We start from the raw sequence: 14,863 nt of genomic DNA on the forward strand, positions 1-14,863 counted from the left end.
CAATGCTTTATAAGAAGAGTCTTCACTTTGAAACTCTGTTCTTTACCTATTTCACACTATGAAACAGCTTTGTATTCACCTTAAACACTGTTTCAGTACAAGAGCTTGTGTTTTAGACTAAAAGGTAATGCATTATTAGAAGAATCTTTACTTTGAAAGTCTGTTCTTTACCTTTTTCACACTGTGAAACAGATTTGTATTCAACTTAAACACTGTTTCAGGGCAAGAGATTGTGTTTTAGACTAAAACAATGCTTTATAAGAAGAATATTTACTTTGAAACTCTGTTCTTTACCTTTTTCACATTATGAAACAGCTTTGTATTCACCTTAAACACTGTTTCAGGGCAAGAGATTGTGTTTTAGACTAAAAGGTAATGCATTTTAAGAAGAATCTTTACTTTGAAACTCTGTTCTTTACCTTTATCACACTATGAAACAGCTTTGTATTCAACTTAAACACTGTTTCAGGGTAAGAGATTGTGTTTTAGACTAAAATAATGCTTTATAAGAAGAATCTTTACTTTGAAACTCTGTTCTTTACCTTTTCCACACTATGAAACAGCTTTGTATTCAACTTAAGCACTGTTTCAGGGCAAGAGATTGTGTTTTAGACTAAAACTATGCTTCAAAAGAAGAATCTTTACTTTGAAACTCTGTTCTTTACCTTTTTCACACTATGAAACAGCTTTGTATTCACCTTAAACACTGTTTCAGGGCAAGAGATTGTGTTTTAGACTAAAACTTAATGCTTTATAAGAAGAATCTTTACTTTGAAACTCTGTTCTTTACCTTTTCCACACTATGAAACAGCTTTGTATTCAACTTAAACACTGTTTCAGGGCAAGAGATTGTGTTTTAGACTAAAAGGTAATGCATTATAAGAAGAATCTTTACTTTGAAACTGTTCTTTACCTTTTCCACACTATGAAACAGCTTTGTATTCGCCTTAAACACTGTTTCAGGACAAGAGATTGTGTTTTAGACTAAAACAATGCTTTATAAGAAGAGTCTTCACTTTCAAACTCTGTTCTTTACCTATTTCACACTATGAAACAGCTTTGTATTCACCTTAAACACTGTTTCAGTACAAGAGCTTGTGTTTTAGACTAAAAGGTAATGCATTATTAGAAGAATCTTTACTTTGAAAGTCTGTTCTTTACCTTTTTCACACTGTGAAACAGATTTGTATTCACCTTAAACACTGTTTCAGGACAAGAGATTGTGTTTTAGAATAAAAGGTAATGCATTATAAGAAGAATCATTACTTTGAAACTCTTCTTTACCTGTTTCACAGTATGAAACAGCTTTGTATTCGACTTAAACACTGTTTCAGGGCAAGAGATTGTGTTTTAGACTAAAACAATGCTTTATAAGAAGAATCTTTACTTTGAAACTCTGTTCTTTACCTTTTTCACACTATGAAACAGCTTTGTATTCGCTTTAACACTGTTTCAGGGCAAGAGATTGTGTATTAGACAAAAACTTAATGCTTTATAAGAAGAATCTTTACTTTGAAACTCTGTTCTTTACCTTTTTCACACTATGAAACAGCTTTGTATTCACCTTAAACACTGTTTCAGGGCAAGAGATTGTGTTTTAGACTAAAACTTAATGCTTTATAAGAAGAATCTTTACTTTGAAACTCTGTTCTTTACCTTTTTCACACTATGAAACAGCTTTTTATTCAACTTAAACACTGTTTCAGGACAAGAGATTGTGTTTAGACTAAAACAATGCTTTATAAGAAGAGTCTTCACTTTGAAACTCTGTTCTTTACCTATTTCACACTATGAAACAGCTTTGTATTCACCTTAAACACTGTTTCAGTACAAGAGCTTGTGTTTTAGACTAAAAGGTAATGCATTATTAGAAGAATCTTTACTTTGAAAGTCTGTTCTTTACCTTTTTCACACTGTGAAACAGATTTGTATTCAACTTAAACACTGTTTCAGGGCAAGAGATTGTGTTTTAGACTAAAACAATGCTTTATAAGAAGAATATTTACTTTGAAACTCTGTTCTTTACCTTTTTCACATTATGAAACAGCTTTGTATTCACCTTAAACACTGTTTCAGGGCAAGAGATTGTGTTTTAGACTAAAAGGTAATGCATTTTAAGAAGAATCTTTACTTTGAAACTCTGTTCTTTACCTTTATCACACTATGAAACAGCTTTGTATTCAACTTAAACACTGTTTCAGGGTAAGAGATTGTGTTTTAGACTAAAATAATGCTTTATAAGAAGAATCTTTACTTTGAAACTCTGTTCTTTACCTTTTCCACACTATGAAACAGCTTTGTATTCAACTTAAGCACTGTTTCAGGGCAAGAGATTGTGTTTTAGACTAAAACTATGCTTCAAAAGAAGAATCTTTACTTTGAAACTCTGTTCTTTACCTTTTTCACACTATGAAACAGCTTTGTATTCACCTTAAACACTGTTTCAGGGCAAGAGATTGTGTTTTAGACTAAAACTTAATGCTTTATAAGAAGAATCTTTACTTTGAAACTCTGTTCTTTACCTTTTCCACACTATGAAACAGCTTTGTATTCAACTTAAACACTGTTTCAGGGCAAGAGATTGTGTTTTAGACTAAAAGGTAATGCATTATAAGAAGAATCTTTACTTTGAAACTGTTCTTTACCTTTTCCACACTATGAAACAGCTTTGTATTCGCCTTAAACACTGTTTCAGGACAAGAGATTGTGTTTTAGACTAAAACAATGCTTTATAAGAAGAGTCTTCACTTTCAAACTCTGTTCTTTACCTATTTCACACTATGAAACAGCTTTGTATTCACCTTAAACACTGTTTCAGTACAAGAGCTTGTGTTTTAGACTAAAAGGTAATGCATTATTAGAAGAATCTTTACTTTGAAAGTCTGTTCTTTACCTTTTTCACACTGTGAAACAGATTTGTATTCACCTTAAACACTGTTTCAGGACAAGAGATTGTGTTTTAGAATAAAAGGTAATGCATTATAAGAAGAATCATTACTTTGAAACTCTTCTTTACCTGTTTCACAGTATGAAACAGCTTTGTATTCGACTTAAACACTGTTTCAGGGCAAGAGATTGTGTTTTAGACTAAAACAATGCTTTATAAGAAGAATCTTTACTTTGAAACTCTGTTCTTTACCTTTTTCACACTATGAAACAGCTTTGTATTCGCTTTAACACTGTTTCAGGGCAAGAGATTGTGTATTAGACAAAAACTTAATGCTTTATAAGAAGAATCTTTACTTTGAAACTCTGTTCTTTACCTTTTTCACACTATGAAACAGCTTTGTATTCACCTTAAACACTGTTTCAGGGCAAGAGATTGTGTTTTAGACTAAACCTTAATGCTTTATAAGAAGAATCTTTACTTTGAAACTCTGTTCTTTACCTTTTTCACACTATGAAACAGCTTTTTATTCAACTTAAACACTGTTTCAGGACAAGAGATTGTGTTTAGACTAAAACAATGCTTTATAAGAAGAGTCTTCACTTTGAAACTCTGTTCTTTACCTATTTCACACTATGAAACAGCTTTGTATTCACCTTAAACACTGTTTCAGTACAAGAGCTTGTGTTTTAGACTAAAAGGTAATGCATTATTAGAAGAATCTTTACTTTGAAAGTCTGTTCTTTACCTTTTTCACACTGTGAAACAGATTTGTATTTGACTTAAACACTGTTTCAGGGCAAGAGATTGTGTTTTAGACTAAAACAATGCTTTATAAGAAGAATACTTACTTTGAAACTCTGTTCTTTACCTTTTTCACATTATGAAACAGCTTTGTATTCACCTTAAACACTGTTTCAGGGCAAGAGATTGTGTTTTAGACTAAAAGGTAATGCATTTTAAGAAGAATCTTTACTTTGAAAGTCTGTTCTTTACCTTTTTCACACTGTGAAACAGATTTGTATTTGACTTAAACACTGTTTCAGGGCAAGAGATTGTGTTTTAGACTAAAACAATGCTTTATAAGAAGAATACTTACTTTGAAACTCTGTTCTTTACCTTTTTCACATTATGAAACAGCTTTGTATTCACCTTAAACACTGTTTCAGGGCAAGAGATTGTGTTTTAGACTAAAAGGTAATGCATTTTAAGAAGAATCTTTACTTTGAAACTCTGTTCTTTACCTTTATCACACTATGAAACAGCTTTGTATTCAACTTAAACACTGTTTCAGGGTAAGATATTGTGTTTTAGACTAAAACAATGCTTTATAAGAAGAATCTTTACTTTGAAACTCTGTTCTTTACCTTTTCCACACTATGAAACAGCTTTGTATTCAACTTAAGCACTGTTTCAGGGCAAGAGATTGTGTTTTAGACTAAAACAATGCTTTATAAGAAGAATCTTTACTTTGAAACTCTGTTCTTTACCTTTTTCACACTATGAAACAGCTTTGTATTCAGCTTAAACACTGTTTCAGGGCAAGAGATTGTGTTTTAGACTAAAAGGTAATGCATTATAAGAAGAATCTTTACTTTGAAACTGTTCTTTACCTTTTTCACACTATGAAACAGCTTTGTATTCACTTTAACACTGTTTCAGGGCAAGAGATTGTGTATTAGACAAAAACTTAATGCTTTATAAGAAGAATCTTTACTTTGAAACTCTGTTCTTTACCTTTTTCACACTATGAAACAGCTTTGTATTCACCTTAAACACTGTTTCAGGGCAAGAGATTGTGTTTTAGACTAAAACTTAATGCTTTATAAGAAGAATCTTTACTTTGAAACTCTGTTCTTTACCTTTTTCACACTATGAAACAGCTTTTTATTCAACTTAAACACTGTTTCAGGGCAAGAGATTGTGTTTTAGACTAAAACGATGCTTTATAAGAAGAGTCTTCACTTTGAAACTCTGTTCTTTACCTATTTCACACTATGAAACAGCTCTGTATTCACCTTAAACACGGTTTCAGGACAAGATCTTGTGTTTTAGACTAAAAGGTAATGCATTATTAGAAGAATCTTTACTTTGAAAGTCTGTTCTTTACCTTTTTCACACTGTGAAACAGCTTTGTATTCACTTTAACACTGTTTCAGGGTAAGAGATTGTGTTTTAGACTAAAACAATGCTTTATAAGAAGAATATTTACTTTGAAACTCTGTTCTTTACCTTTTTCACATTATGAAACAGCTTTGTATTCACCTTAAACACTGTTTCAGGGCAAGAGATTGTGTTTTAGACTAAAAGGTAATGCATTTTAAGAAGAATCTTTACTTTGAAACTCTGTTCTTTACCTTTATCACACTATGAAACAGCTTTGTATTCAACTTAAACACTGTTTCAGGGTAAGAGATTGTGTTTTAGACTAAAACAATGCTTTATAAGAAGAATCTTTACTTTGAAACTCTGTTCTTTACCTTTTCCACACTATGAAACAGCTTTGTATTCAACTTAAGCACTGTTTCAGGGCAAGAGATTGTGTTTTAGACTAAAACAATGCTTCAAAAGAAGAATCTTTACTTTGAAACTCTGTTCTTTACCTTTTTCACACTATGAAACAGCTTTGTATTCAGCTTAAACACTGTTTCAGGGCAAGAGATTGTGTTTTAGACTAAAAGGTAATGCATTATAAGAAGAATCTTTACTTTGAAACTGTTCTTTACCTTTTTCACACTATGAAACAGCTTTGTATTCACTTTAATACTGTTTCAGGGCAAAAGATTGTGTATTAGACAAAAACAATGCTTTATAAGAAGAATCTTTACTTTGAAACTCTGTTCTTTATCTTTTTAAAACTATGAAACAGCTTTGTATTCAACTTAAACACTGTTTCAGGGCAAGAGATTGTGTTTTAGACTAAAACAATGCTTGATAAGAAGAATATTTACTTTGAAACTCTGTTCTTTACCTTTTTCACACTATGAAACAGCTTTGTATTCACCTTAAACACTGTTTCAGGGCAAGAGATTGTGTTTTAGAATAAAAGGTAATGCATTATAAGAAGAATCTTTAATTTGAAACTCTGTTCTTTACCTTTTTAACACTATGAAACAGCTTTGTATTCAACTTAAACACTGTTTCAGGGCAAGAGATTGTGTTTTAGACTAAAACTTAATGCTTTATAAGAAGAATCTTTACTTTGAAACTCTGTTCTTTACCTTTTTCACACTATGAAACAGCTTTGTATTCGCCTTAAACACTGTTTCAGGGCAAGAGATTGTGTTTTAGACTAAAACAATGCTTTATAAGAAAAATCTTTACTTTGAAACTCTGTTCTTTACCTTTTTCACACTGTGAAACAGATTTGTATTCACCTTAAACACTTTTTCAGGGCTAGAGATTGTGTTTTAGACTAAAACAATGCTTTATAAGAAGAATCTTTACTTTGAAACTCTGTTCTTTATCTTTTTAACACTATGAAACAGCTTTGTATTCAACTTAAACACTGTTTCAGGGCAAGAGATTGTGTTTTAGACTAAAACTTAATGCTTTATAAGAAGAATCTTTACTTTGAAACTCAGTTCTTTACCTTTTTCACACTATGAAACAGCTTTGTATTCAGCTTAAACACTGTTTCAGGGCAAGAGATTGTGTTTTAGACTAAAAGGTAATGCATTATAAGAAGAATCTTTACTTTGAAAGTCTGTTCTTTACCTTTTTCACACTGTGAAACAGATTTGTATTCAACTTAAACACTGTTTCAGGGCAAGAGATTGTGTTTTAGACTAAAACAATGCTTTATAAGAAGAATATTTACTTTGAAACTCTGTTCTTTACCTTTTTCACATTATGAAACAGCTTTGTATTCACCTTAAACACTGTTTCAGGGCAAGAGATTGTGTTTTAGACTAAAAGGTAATGCATTTTAAGAAGAATCTTTACTTTGAAACTCTGTTCTTTACCTTTATCACACTATGAAACAGCTTTGTATTCAACTTAAACACTGTTTCAGGGTAAGAGATTGTGTTTTAGACTAAAATAATGCTTTATAAGAAGAATCTTTACTTTGAAACTCTGTTCTTTACCTTTTCCACACTATGAAACAGCTTTGTATTCAACTTAAGCACTGTTTCAGGGCAAGAGATTGTGTTTTAGACTAAAACTATGCTTCAAAAGAAGAATCTTTACTTTGAAACTCTGTTCTTTACCTTTTTCACACTATGAAACAGCTTTGTATTCACCTTAAACACTGTTTCAGGGCAAGAGATTGTGTTTTAGACTAAAACTTAATGCTTTATAAGAAGAATCTTTACTTTGAAACTCTGTTCTTTACCTTTTCCACACTATGAAACAGCTTTGTATTCAACTTAAACACTGTTTCAGGGCAAGAGATTGTGTTTTAGACTAAAACTTAATGCTTTATAAGAAGAATCTTTACTTTGAAACTCAGTTCTTTACCTTTTTCACACTATGAAACAGCTTTGTATTCAGCTTAAACACTGTTTCAGGGCAAGAGATTGTGTTTTAGACTAAAAGGTAATGCATTATAAGAAGAATCTTTACTTTGAAACTGTTCTTTACCTTTTTCACACTATGAAACAGCTTTGTATTCGCTTTAACACTGTTTCAGGACAAGAGATTGTGTTTAGACTAAAACAATGCTTTATAAGAAGAGTCTTCACTTTGAAACTCTGTTCTTTACCTATTTCACACTATGAAACAGCTTTGTATTCACCTTAAACACTGTTTCAGTACAAGAGCTTGTGTTTTAGACTAAAAGGTAATGCATTATTAGAAGAATCTTTACTTTGAAAGTCTGTTCTTTACCTTTTTCACACTGTGAAACAGATTTGTATTCAACTTAAACACTGTTTCAGGGCAAGAGATTGTGTTTTAGACTAAAACAATGCTTTATAAGAAGAATATTTACTTTGAAACTCTGTTCTTTACCTTTTTCACATTATGAAACAGCTTTGTATTCACCTTAAACACTGTTTCAGGGCAAGAGATTGTGTTTTAGACTAAAAGGTAATGCATTTTAAGAAGAATCTTTACTTTGAAACTCTGTTCTTTACCTTTATCACACTATGAAACAGCTTTGTATTCAACTTAAACACTGTTTCAGGGTAAGAGATTGTGTTTTAGACTAAAATAATGCTTTATAAGAAGAATCTTTACTTTGAAACTCTGTTCTTTACCTTTTCCACACTATGAAACAGCTTTGTATTCAACTTAAGCACTGTTTCAGGGCAAGAGATTGTGTTTTAGACTAAAACTATGCTTCAAAAGAAGAATCTTTACTTTGAAACTCTGTTCTTTACCTTTTTCACACTATGAAACAGCTTTGTATTCACCTTAAACACTGTTTCAGGGCAAGAGATTGTGTTTTAGACTAAAACTTAATGCTTTATAAGAAGAATCTTTACTTTGAAACTCTGTTCTTTACCTTTTCCACACTATGAAACAGCTTTGTATTCAACTTAAACACTGTTTCAGGGCAAGAGATTGTGTTTTAGACTAAAAGGTAATGCATTATAAGAAGAATCTTTACTTTGAAACTGTTCTTTACCTTTTCCACACTATGAAACAGCTTTGTATTCGCCTTAAACACTGTTTCAGGACAAGAGATTGTGTTTTAGACTAAAACAATGCTTTATAAGAAGAGTCTTCACTTTCAAACTCTGTTCTTTACCTATTTCACACTATGAAACAGCTTTGTATTCACCTTAAACACTGTTTCAGTACAAGAGCTTGTGTTTTAGACTAAAAGGTAATGCATTATTAGAAGAATCTTTACTTTGAAAGTCTGTTCTTTACCTTTTTCACACTGTGAAACAGATTTGTATTCACCTTAAACACTGTTTCAGGACAAGAGATTGTGTTTTAGAATAAAAGGTAATGCATTAAAAGAAGAATCATTACTTTGAAACTCTTCTTTACCTGTTTCACAGTATGAAACAGCTTTGTATTCGACTTAAACACTGTTTCAGGGCAAGAGATTGTGTATTAGACTAAAACTTAATGCTTTATAAGAAGAATCTTTACTTTGAAACTCTGTTCTTTACCTTTTTCACACTATGAAACAGCTTTGTATTCACCTTAAACACTGTTTCAGGGCAAGAGATTGTGTTTTAGACTAAAACTTAATGCTTTATAAGAATAATCTTTACTTGGAAACTCTGTTCTTTACCTTTTTCACACTATGAAACAGCTTTTTATTCAACTTAAACACTGTTTCAGGGCAAGAGATTGTGTTTTAGACTAAAACAATGCTTTATAAGAAGAGTCTTCACTTTGAAACTCTGTTCTTTACCTATTTCACACTATGAAACAGCTTTGTATTCACCTTAAACACTGTTTCAGGACAAGAGCTTGTGTTTTAGACTAAAAGGTAATGCATTATTAGAAGAATCTTTACTTTGAAAGTCTGTTCTTTACCTTTTTCACACTGTGAAACAGATTTGTATTTGACTTAAACACTGTTTCAGGGCAAGAGATTGTGTTTTAGACTAAAACAATGCTTGATAAGAAGAATATTTACTTTGAAACTCTGTTCTTTACCTTTTTCACATTATGAAACAGCTTTGTATTCACCTTAAACACTGTTTCAGGGCAAGAGATTGTGTTTTAGACTAAAACTTAATGCTTTATAAGAAGAATCTTTACTTTGAAACTCTGTTCTTTACCTTTTTCACACTATGAAACAGCTTTTTATTCAACTTAAACACTGTTTCAGGGCAAGAGATTGTGTTTTAGACTAAAACAATGCTTTATAAGAAGAGTCTTCACTTTGAAACTCTGTTCTTTACCTATTTCACACTATGAAACAGCTTTGTATTCACCTTAAACACTGTTTCAGGACAAGAGCTTGTGTTTTAGACTAAAAGGTAATGCATTATTAGAAGAATCTTTACTTTGAAAGTCTGTTCTTTACCTTTTTCACACTGTGAAACAGATTTGTATTTGACTTAAACACTGTTTCAGGGCAAGAGATTGTGTTTTAGACTAAAACAATGCTTTATAAGAAGAATATTTACTTTGAAACTCTGTTCTTTACCTTTTTCACATTATGAAACAGCTTTGTATTCACCTTAAACACTGTTTCAGGGCAAGAGATTGTGTTTTAGACTAAAAGGTAATGCATTTTAAGAAGAATCTTTACTTTGAAACTCTGTTCTTTACCTTTATCACACTATGAAACAGCTTTGTATTCAACTTAAACACTGTTTCAGGGTAAGAGATTGTGTTTTAGACTAAAACAATGCTTTATAAGAAGAATCTTTACTTTGAAACTCTGTTCTTTACCTTTTCCACACTATGAAACAGCTTTGTATTCAACTTAAGCACTGTTTCAGGGCAAGAGATTGTGTTTTAGACTAAAACAATGCTTCAAAAGAAGAATCTTTACTTTGAAACTCTGTTCTTTACCTTTTTCACACTATGAAACAGCTTTGTATTCACCTTAAACACTGTTTCAGGGCAAGAGAATGTGTTTTAGACTAAAACTTAATGCTTTATAAGAAGAATCTTTACTTTGAAACTTTGTTCTTTACCTTTTCCACACTATGAAACAGCTTTGTATTCGCCTTAAACACTGTTTCAGGACAAGAGATTGTGTTTAGACTAAAACAATGCTTTATAAGAAGAATCTTTACTTTGAAACTCAGTTCTTTACCTTTTTCACACTATGAAACAGCTTTGTATTCAGCTTAAACACTGTTTCAGGGCAAGAGATTGTGTTTTAGACTAAAAGGTAATGCATTATAAGAAGAATCTTTACTTTGAAACTGTTCTTTACCTTTTCCACACTATGAAACAGCTTTGTATTCGCCTTAAACACTGTTTCAGGACAAGAGATTGTGTTTTAGACTAAAACGATGCTTTATAAGAAGAGTCTTCACTTTGAAACTCTGTTCTTTAGCTATTTCACACTATGAAACAGCTTTGTATTCACCTTAAACACTGTTTCAGGGCAAGAGATTGTGTTTTAGACTAAAACTTAATGCTTTATAAGAAGAATCTTTACTTTGAAACTCAGTTCTTTACCTTTTTCACACTATGAAACAGCTTTGTATTCACCTTAAACACTGTTTCAGGACAAGAGCTTGTGTTTTAGACTAAAAGGTAATGCATTATAAGAAGAATCTTTACTTTGAAACTGTTCTTTACCTTTTTCACACTATGAAACAGCTTTGTATTCACTTTAACACTGTTTCAGGGCAAGAGATTGTGTATTAGACAAAAACTTAATGCTTTATAAGAAGAATCTTTACTTTGAAACTCTGTTCTTTACCTTTTTCACACTATGAAACAGCTTTGTATTCACCTTAAACACTGTTTCAGGGCAAGAGATTGTGTTTTAGACTAAAAGTTAATGCTTTATAAGAAGAATCTTTACTTTGAAACTCTGTTCTTTACCTTTTTCACACTGTGAAACAGATTTGTACTTGACTTAAACACTGTTTCAGGGCAAGAGATTGTGTTTTAGACTAAAACAATGCTTGATAAGAAGAATATTTACTTTGAAACTCTGTTCTTTACCTTTTTCACATTATGAAACAGCTTTGTATTCACCTTAAACACTGTTTCAGGGCAAGAGATTGTGTTTTAGACTAAAACAATGCTTTATAAGAAGAGTCTTCACTTTGAAACTCTGTTCTTTACCTATTTCACACTATGAAACAGCTTTGTATTCACCTTAAACACTGTTTCAGGACAAGAGCTTGTGTTTTAGACTAAAAGGTAATGCATTATTAGAAGAATCTTTACTTTGTAAGTCTGTTCTTTACCTTTTTCACTCTGTGAAACAGATTTGTATTTGACTTAAACACTGTTTCAGGGCAAGAGATTGTGTTTTAGACTAAACCTTAATGCTTTATAAGAAGAATCTTTACTTTGAAACTGTTCTTTACCTTTTTCACACTATGAAACAGCTTTGTATTCACCTTAAACACTTTTTCAGGGCAAGAGATTGTGTTTTAGACTAAAGCAATGCTTTATAAGAAGAGTCTTCACTTTGAAACTCTGTTCTTTACCTATTTCACACTATGAAACAGCTTTGTATTCACCTTAAACACTGTTTCAGGACAAGAGCTTGTGTTTTAGACTAAAAGGTAATGCATTATTAGAAGAATCTTTACTTTGAAAGTCTGTTCTTTACCTTTTTCACACTGTGAAACAGATTTGTATTTGACTTAAACACTGTTTCAGGGCAAGAGATTGTGTTTTAGACTAAAACAATGCTTTATAAGAAGAATATTTACTTTGAAACTCTGTTCTTTACCTTTTTCACATTATGAAACAGCTTTGTATTCACCTTAAACACTGTTTCAGGGCAAGAGATTGTGTTTTAGACTAAAAGGTAATGCATTTTAAGAAGAATCTTTACTTTGAAACTCTGTTCTTTACCTTTATCACACTATGAAACAGCTTTGTATTCAACTTAAACACTGTTTCAGGGTAAGATATTGTGTTTTAGACTAAAACAATGCTTTATAAGAAGAATCTTTACTTTGAAACTCTGTTCTTTACCTTTTCCACACTATGAAACAGCTTTGTATTCAACTTAAGCACTGTTTCAGGGCAAGAGATTGTGTTTTAGACTAAAACAATGCTTTATAAGAAGAATCTTTACTTTGAAACTCTGTTCTTTACCTTTTTCACACTATGAAACAGCTTTGTATTCAGCTTAAACACTGTTTCAGGGCAAGAGATTGTGTTTTAGACTAAAAGGTAATGCATTATAAGAAGAATCTTTACTTTGAAACTGTTCTTTACCTTTTTCACACTATGAAACAGCTTTGTATTCACTTTAACACTGTTTCAGGGCAAGAGATTGTGTATTAGACAAAAACTTAATGCTTTATAAGAAGAATCTTTACTTTGAAACTCTGTTCTTTACCTTTTTCACACTATGAAACAGCTTTTTATTCAACTTAAACACTGTTTCAGGGCAAGAGATTGTGTTTTAGACTAAAACGATGCTTTATAAGAAGAGTCTTCACTTTGAAACTCTGTTCTTTACCTATTTCACACTATGAAACAGCTCTGTATTCACCTTAAACACTGTTTCAGGACAAGGTCTTGTGTTTTAGACTAAAAGGTAATGCATTATTAGAAGAATCTTTACTTTGAAAGTCTGTTCTTTACCTTTTTCACACTGTGAAACAGCTTTGTATTCACTTTAACACTGTTTCAGGGTAAGAGATTGTGTTTTAGACTAAAACAATGCTTTATAAGAAGAATATTTACTTTGAAACTCTGTTCTTTACCTTTTTCACATTATGAAACAGCTTTGTATTCACCTTAAACACTGTTTCAGGGCAAGAGATTGTGTTTTAGACTAAAAGGTAATGCATTTTAAGAAGAATCTTTACTTTGAAACTCTGTTCTTTACCTTTATCACACTATGAAACAGCTTTGTATTCAACTTAAACACTGTTTCAGGGTAAGAGATTGTGTTTTAGACTAAAACAATGCTTTATAAGAAGAATCTTTACTTTGAAACTCTGTTCTTTACCTTTTCCACACTATGAAACAGCTTTGTATTCAACTTAAGCACTGTTTCAGGGCAAGAGATTGTGTTTTAGACTAAAACAATGCTTCAAAAGAAGAATCTTTACTTTGAAACTCTGTTCTTTACCTTTTTCACACTATGAAACAGCTTTGTATTCAGCTTAAACACTGTTTCAGGGCAAGAGATTGTGTTTTAGACTAAAAGGTAATGCATTATAAGAAGAATCTTTACTTTGAAACTGTTCTTTACCTTTTTCACACTATGAAACAGCTTTGTATTCACTTTAACACTGTTTCAGGGCAAGAGATTGTGTATTAGACAAAAACAATGCTTTATAAGAAGAATCTTTACTTTGAAACTCTGTTCTTTATCTTTTTAAAACTATGAAACAGCTTTGTATTCAACTTAAACACTGTTTCAGGGTAAGAGATTGTGTTTTAGACTAAAACAATGCTTGATAAAAAGAATATTTACTTTGAAACTCTGTTCTTTACCTTTTTCACACTATGAAACAGCTTTGTATTCACCTTAAACACTGTTTCAGGGCAAGAGATTGTGTTTTAGAATAAAAGGTAATGCATTATAAGAAGAATCATTACTTTGAAACTCTTCTTTACCTGTTTCACAGTATGAAACAGCTTTGTATTCGACTTAAACACTGTTTCAGGGCAAGAGATTGTGTTTTAGACTAAAACAATGCTTTATAAGAAGAATCTTTACTTTGAAACTGTTCTTTACCTTTTTCACACTATGAAACAGCTTTGTATTCGCTTTAACACTGTTTCAGGGCGAGAGATTGTGTTTTAGACTAAATTTTAATGCTTTATAAGAAGAATCTTTAATTTGAAACTCTGTTCTTTACCTTTTTAACACTATGAAACAGCTTTGTATTCAACTTAAACACTGTTTCAGGGCAAGAGATTGTGTTTTAGACTAAAACTTAATGCTTTATAAGAAGAATCTTTACTTTGAAACTCTGTTCTTTACCTTTTTCACACTATGAAACAGCTTTGTATTCGCCTTAAACACTGTTTCAGGGCAAGAGATTGTGTTTTAGACTAAAACAATGCTTTATAAGAAGAATCTTTACTTTGAAACTCTGTTCTTTACCTTTTTCACACTGTGAAACAGATTTGTATTCACCTTAAACACTTTTTCAGGGCTAGAGATTGTGTTTTAGACTAAAACAATGCTTTATAAGAAGAATCTTTACTTTGAAACTCTGTTCTTTATCTTTTTAACACTATGAAACAGCTTTGTATTCAACTTAAACACTGTTTCAGGGCAAGAGATTGTGTTTTAGACTAAAACTTAATGCTTTATAAGAAGAATCTTTACTTTGAAACTCAGTTCTTTACCTTTTTCACACTATGAAACAGCTTTGTATTCAGCTTAAACACTGTTTCAGGGCAAGAGATTGTGTTTTAGACTAAAAGGTAATGCATTATAAGAAGAAT

Source organism: Electrophorus electricus, chromosome 16, assembly GCF_041902795.1.
Source record: "Electrophorus electricus isolate QZ-2024a chromosome 16, ASM4190279v1, whole genome shotgun sequence".
NCBI lineage: Eukaryota > Metazoa > Chordata > Actinopteri > Gymnotiformes > Gymnotidae > Electrophorus > Electrophorus electricus.